Genomic DNA, 7813 nt, shown 5'->3' with positions numbered 1-7813 from the left:
TTAACAGTTTATACTTTTCACTGTTGAGCAGTTCTTCCTGTGAGAAAGTACAGCCAGAACTACATCTCCAGACTAAAGGTTAAGACCTTGAACTGTAATTGAAGACCTTAAAACTGTCTCAGCTCTAGGCTTCAAATCATAATTCAGACTAACTTTCTGATCGCTCTTTTATATTTGGGTATGAATTAATATTAAAGGTCTTTGGATCTGTCTGGAAAAAAATGGGAATGCTGAACAAAATTTCTGCTCAGTTTTGTTCATAAACCACTTTATCAGTGTCTGCCTGTTATTTCTGTCCTTTTGGTCACATAGTTTTTTTCAGGTGTGTTTACTGAAGGGGTAGAAAAATTATGTCTCTTTTGTCCTGTTGAACAATTTAGTTGGAGATGGTTTTTGGTGGCGGTGATCCTACTCCTTTTCTGCATATTATCACATGCAGCATAAGCTCTGATATTTCAGATGAAAATGAGAAAATATCTGAAGAAAGGGTAAGAGGAAGAATCTTTTGGGCTTTAGTGGTAAATATATGATGGAGCGGGAGTTTTTATTTAAGGTATGAAACATTAATGGTATTAAATGAGGGCCAAGCATCAACTGTGTAAATGGGAATAAAGGGACATGCATACTTTTAAAATCACTTTGGAATATATCAAAAAGGTATTATGAAAGCTATAGGACAGAAAAAAGTCTCTTTTTAAATCTGCTTCTAATATTTTCTGGTTCTATACAGAGTTATTCACATTTGATTATGCTTGGAATACCCTGGGATTGCTAGTGTTCCCATCATCTAGTCCAACAGCTCCAGATACTTTCTAGTTTTTTTATTATTTTATCTATTTTATCTTTCCTTTACAAGCATTTCAGTTACTCAATACAAACAAAATTATTTTATTTTCTCTTGGATAAAGTCATTATGCTACCTGAAAAAACATACCATTTAATCAATTCACTGGAAATAAAGTGTGTTTTTATAAGATACACCGCCTTATTGTCACTGATACTTACGAATGAAAAGTTCTGAAACATGTAATTGGTTTGGCTTAAAAATCCTTTGATTATGCTCTGCATCTGCTGTGTAATCAACAAAGGTGGCACTACCTATCATAACTAACAGAGGACATTGATAACAAGTCTTAAAAGGTAATTGCCATAGTTCTGAGAAAATGAGTCACATAGAGAGCAACACAACATGATCCAAACTAAAAATAAATATATTAAACATTTAAAAACATTATGCACAACTGTTCACAAAAAACTTGAGAAAAAAAAAATGCTGGTTTACAGATGTTCTTAAAAAAGTTAATTTTTGGTATTCATGATATGTAATTCACTCAGTTTTGATTATTTCCTTTATGTTCTGTTTCTTCTTTGGAATTTATTATCTTTTTATTTTATCAGTATCTTGAATTTCACAGCAACATTTTCAATATGTTCGTAGTGTTGGTCAGTGAATGAGCAGGATACCACTATCTTGTGGATAACACAGCATGAATGATGAACATATATTTATGTATACGTTTTGCAATGCTCTGAATCATTACGTAACTGTGAGCACTATATATCTTCTTGATCATATAATATATGAAACTGTACAGCCCATGTTTCCAATGGAAATTCAAAATACTGAGAAATACCTCCCCTCTGGTTATGTCAGTAAACTGAAATTATATTTTTTAAATGTATGTTTAAATAGCATTTTAACTTGAGAAGAAAGAGACAGAGCTTTGAATTTTTCATTCTGTATTTTCTTGTTTCAAGAAATGGATAGATAACAGGAAAAGAGTATTTGTAAACATTTCTCTGAAGAAAATCTGTTCATCTGATTTTATGGTATTTTCCAAACTTTTTATTTTATGCTCTTTGTGAACATTCGTGTGCTTGTTTTTTAAGAACTGTTGTGGAAAGAGATCAAACAATCAGATGAGCTAGAATATGACCTGACAGTGTTGTTAATATGGATTTGTTTGAGTATTATGTTAAGATGGCCCTCTTGAATCTCTTTATTGGTTTAGAAAATTTTCTGCCTTAGAGAAGAAACTATATTCTCTGACTTGGATGAGCTTCATACAAAATAAAGAGCAAATTGTGAAGATATAACTTTCAAGAATGAATAATCACTGCAGGAAGTTGTGGTGGTGCAATTCTGATCCCTCCCTGCCCTCCTTGTTGGGCTGCTTGGTGCCAGGTGTGATTCCATCCACATTCCCCTGAGCCATACACCAATCTGTGGAGATAAAGACTGATAATGTTAATGAGCCTGGCTCCTGCTCCCTCTCTGATTGCTTGGAAAAGGTTATAATGGCCCATCATCTCCTGATGGCCTGGCACACCTGTGCCTGGGATGTGATCAGATGGAACAATAACAGGGTTGCATGTTATTCAAATTCTTGTGCAACTTCCAGAAGGCACCAGGTAGTATTTGACAAAAGTCAATTATCTTGGACCCTATAAACTGTGACCACCAGAGAGACCCTTTCAGCTCTCCTAGATCTCAGCGGGCCTGTGACCAGCATCTCCCCTGAGCTGGGACACCTCTCAGGTACCAAAACCCTTAAGGTCTCGTCTGCTCCAGACTAAAGACCAGAGCAAAGTCCCCCCGTTCAAGTCTCAGTTATCGCCCGTTGAGGAATGCCAAGGCGTTGTGAGTATTTGCTCTAAACTCAAGAGGGAAATTTTCTTTGAGCTAGCTTCTATTTCACCCGTTCTTTCCCTGTTTATTGGTGTGTGTGTGTGGGTACATACCCTTGCCCTTTTTCCTGTGACTTGTGGAAACACGACTCCACAAACTCTAAGGTTATAAAGTTGGTACGTTTATTCAGCGCTGAGACACATGGGGGATCATTCCACCACAAACATGCGCACCTCTCGTGGCATCTTGGCTTTATGCTAGAAAGCGTCACATATTCATAATACACCTATACATATGCATAACCTGTCTGTGCTTCATATTATAATGAGCCTGAAAGTCTTTTTCATATGTTCCACCCCAGTCTCCTCCTAGTTGGGTCTGCCCAGTGTGTCCTGGTGGTCACGGGCGGGGGACACAGAGATCAAGTAGCTCCTCTTCCTCACTGTTGAACTTTTTACCTCAGTTTCTTGCGCAGTGTCTGTAGCCTCCTGGACTCAGGCCGGACCATGGGGTTGGTTTTGACCAGTTTTTAGGGCTGTCTTCCTATTCCATCAGGAAGTGTTCCCTCACAGCTTCTATTAATCAGGGTTTCCATACTGTTCTGCTCTCTGGCCCATCAACTATGATCTATTATGCTATTTTAATCCTAGTTATCTTTTAACTAATAGGCCACTAGTCCCTAGCCTGATCGCTAAGTTTTCCATCTTTATCTCTAAACTAAGTTATACCTTCATTTCTTGAGTGCCTAATTTCTATATCCTATTTTAATTTCCTAGCTCCTCATTTCACTGTGTGTGTTTGTCCCTTTTGTGTTCATTTTACTGAATCCAAATACCTTTGTTTCTGTATGTATATGCCTGGTTTGTGTATGCGCATGTATATATATGTATAAATTAAGGTACCGTTAAGTAAGTTAGAGTGAATCTTGTAATTTTAGAATCTGAATAAGTCACTTTTCTCTCTGAGTTATTTTGTATTGAGAAATTGTTAGATATTAATAAATCTATATTATTTTTACTAAATCATTACTGTGTCAATACTTTCATGACAGAAGTTCACAAGCAACCCACAGAAAACAAGACGCTATTGCATGAGTTTAATCAATCCTCAGTATTAATGACTGTAGCAGGATGCTCTGCCTAAGCATGTGAGGAAGTAAGAATGTTGTCTCAAACTTTGCCCTACTTGTGTGGTCATCCTGATGGAAAACCACCAGAAGGGACAAGAGGTCATGCTGTGCTTAGTGTTGAAGGACAGTGAGGATTAGATTGACTCGGCAACCTCAAAACCTGAAGAATATGGGGAAAGAAATGAGAACAGATGTTCCAGGAAAGAGGAACTCATGCAAATTTATACCTTTAAGGGTTCTAAACCACTCTTTTACAAAAAATTGTCATAGTTTGCAGGATGGCAAACAAACAAAAAAAAAATGCAAAAAGCTTAATGGTTTATCTATGGAAGAACAATATAAATATTAAAGCTGAAGATCTTTGTTCAGTGGCAAGTTGCTATGATTGAAAAGAAATACAAACTAAAATAGATGAGAACTGGGGATCATTAAAGGATCAGAACCAAAAAGGTATTATCTGTCATGTATTAGGATTATATCTAAAAGCTTCATGGCAATGGAGAGAACAAACTGTTAAAACTACTAATAGTATGAAAAGAAGGAAAACATGCAGAATTAGCCCTGCTTTATCAGATGGAATGCAGGGGGCAATAATTAGCAGAAGCCAGGAAAAAAGATAAAACCTGGAGTACAAGGTTGAGTTGATGTTATTAAAGGATCGCAATCCAGTGGATGTTAAAATACATAAATAGTGTCATACAAAGATTGGGATGGTGATATCTTGTGGACCCCGATGATGATGATGATGGAGAAGAATGGGATTCCAATGGAATTGTGGAGTCTTCAGCTCCTGAAGAGGGAGAAATTCCTGAATTATAAATCAGACTGATAATTAAAACTGAAGTATCTGGGGTACCCCAGAGAAGTTGAAGAAGAAATGCACTTAGAACTATTCCCTGGGACCCCCTGAAATTGGTAAATTTAAAGGGAAAATATGGATGAAAACCAGAAGAGTGGGAAAACCAGCATTTGTGCAGAGTGAAACAGTCTCCCTTGCAGATGGGAGCAAGGCTGACAGATATTGGGACCAGGGTATCATTAAATCTAGGACCTGAGCCTGTTGGATGCCCTCTTTCTGTAGATGTTAGGGAAAGAGGAGAACCAGCTTCCATAACTGTATGGTCACCTAATTAATTATCCACCACTGTTACAGAGGCATCCTGTTTGCAAGGAGTGCACAGGTGTTTGAACACAAACATCCTGGTCTCTGCTGAAGTAGACTCTAATATGTCAAGACCCCTAATGAGAAGGGCCCCAGCAATGTTGAAAACTTATTTAGTGTGGCACTGGAACAAGATTAGAAGGGCTCATAATGAAATGATGCCAGACCACCAAGCCCTGAGATGACCTATCCCCACCTGAAAAGAGCTCTTGCATGATATAGTAAATCATGCAAGAGAAATGGGTTGAGATGTCTATCCTGGTGAACAGACTCAGCCCACTGATATGGGCTTAAAACCTGATGTGTGGAGACCTCCTGAGCATCAGGTGATAACTTTTAAACATACCCCTCCAAGATAAAAGAGAAATTAGGACCCCCTGCTCATTTGCAAGAGCAATGAAATGATCTATGGGGAACTGCAGTGGCTCAAGGTATTCTCCATGCGGTTTTAAGGGGACAACACACTGCAATTATAGCAGAACTGGTAAAAGAAGTAGAACAGGGAGGAAACATGAAGAATGAAGTCTACACCTGAAAGACACACTTCAAATCCCTTTGAAAAGAAGACACGAAAAGAAAAAAAGAAAATCAAACAGTAAATGCCAGGTGAACTTCGGGTTTCCTCACCCAGTGTATCATTACCTATCAGTGGTCTGATGACAGAGGACCCTGTATTTGCTTACCTGTAGGACCTAAAAGACAATCTCTAAAATTTCTAATTAACACTGGAGAGGAAATATCAGTAATTAGCCCCAGGGATGCTGAAAATCTAAATATACACTCTGAAAGAAAAAAGGCTAAATTAAGAGGATTTACTGAGAAAAATAATCTAGAATATATTGCCAAGACTTCTTTGTAGTTGCCAAGGGAGAAATGAATGACCTCACATACTTTTGCAATAGCAGAACATGAAGAAAATATTTTGGGATGTGGGATCCAAATATTTTTGCCTTCTATCCATAGCCAGTCTTGTTCATCCAAATACATAGCCAAATATTTTTTGCTGTTATTCATAAGCAGTCTTTGTTTCTACACTGTCTGAGGGGTATGGATTAAATATCTGCCCCTTCAGGTTTCAGTGTCAACATTTTCACCAGACTGACAATGTTTTCATGGTGCAGAACTTTGGTTTTGCAACATCATGGAGGAAGACTGTCAGTCAAATATAAACATGGATGAAGACCCCTTAAACTTTCTAATTGAGAAAGCTGCCATAAGGCTAAAATTACCCCAACACAGATGGAACATAGGAGGAAGGTGGAGAAGGGGAAGGGGAGAAAGTCAGAGACAACACATTATTCCTTGATGGCAAACCTCAAACTTTCTAAACCACAACATGGAACAACCTGGCAAGATTATTCGCATATTCTGTACCACTCTTTTATCTGATGACTAAAAATTATCTTCAAAATTACTTTCAGAACAGTAAAATCTGATACCGTTTTGTACTGCCAAGATACACTGAAGAAAGTTTTTAAATGACGTAATCCAAATCTTCTTTCAGACAGTGAGAGGTGTTTTACAGACAGCAATGTGGATTCACATCTGAAGTACTTTTTTCCGTTAGTCATTGTTCTATGTTCATTGTCAGCTATTATTTTATGAAATCCAATAAAGTACTTTCCTGTTAAATTTTATTAGCAATACTTGGACAAATGAAGGTTTGAGTTTTCTACCCCATGTTTTCCAAGAACTGATAAATAGTGCAGAGTCTGCTGATTTCTAGAGAGGAAATTTGATATGATCTACTTCAATATTAAAGGAAAAATATCTCTTTGGGATTTACTGATTTGTAGATTAGTCAATTTGTAATCCACATTTTTTTTTTCCTTTCAGTAACAGCGTCACAGCTTCTATTTATCTTATGAAAAGCCAAAAGAAATATATGATACAAATATTATAATGAAAAAAATTTTTTTTGCTCTACATTTCCATAAGCTGCTTACTGCAGCAATGTCATTGTTCTTCAGTATCTATTCTTTTACTCCTATGTAACTTTAGGTCAAAGATGTCAAAATCTGAACTGTCCCCAGATCTAAATTTTTGTCTTCAAAAGTAGGCCAAAAACAATATTACTAAAAGCACAGCAAAATTTGTCAGATTTGGAAACAAGCAGTGATATACTGTTGCTGGGTCAGTAAAACTTCACATTTTGAAGGCTTGAGTGCATTTGAACCATACAATCAATCAGTAGACTAATCATACATATCAACCCTGTATACTCTTGGTAAGCTGCATTATTGCAGGTGTTTTGAAGCCTGCTTCTGAATTATCAAATACTTTCCTTTCAACATATCTGACCACACACAGTCCATGAAGGAGCCAAAGCAAGAGCATCAGCAATCAGTCATGAAATTTGTAATATAGAATGTCATTATGCCCATTAATATGGCCACAGCAAGTTAATTGAGATCACATGGAATGGTATAATATTACCCTGTAAATCATTTCTGCCATAATAAAAATCCCTGATATTGCATAAACACTCAGACTTTATCAAAACCAGATAAGTGAAGAAGTTAAAATGAATTCTCTGAACCTGTATTCATAAGCGTTTACTGAAAATGCATTGGAACTTCCATCAGCTGTCTCTGCCAAACTCAATAATCAAAACAATGTCGTATGGTCAATTTGTGCACAAGGCAGCTGTTTTGTGGAGTACTTTTTACGCCTGCAGGGAGCTGACTGACCACAGCTACCAATCAACAGTAGATGTAATATAACATCCTAACATTGCTTTCCTGTACAGCAAGACTTAGCATGCTACAGAAAATACTAGCAAGATTGCCAGGGTTTCTCTGAATTGTTCCAAAAATGCCTGTTGAAATTGAATGTAAGAAGAAAAAAATGTTTTAATCCTGTGCCAGTCTAATTCACATTTATATATATATAT

Source organism: Athene cunicularia, assembly GCF_003259725.1.
Source record: "Athene cunicularia isolate RWA chromosome 2 unlocalized genomic scaffold, athCun1 chr2_part1, whole genome shotgun sequence".
NCBI classification, from domain to species: Eukaryota; Metazoa; Chordata; class Aves; order Strigiformes; family Strigidae; genus Athene; species Athene cunicularia.
This window is presented reverse-complemented; position numbering follows the sequence as displayed.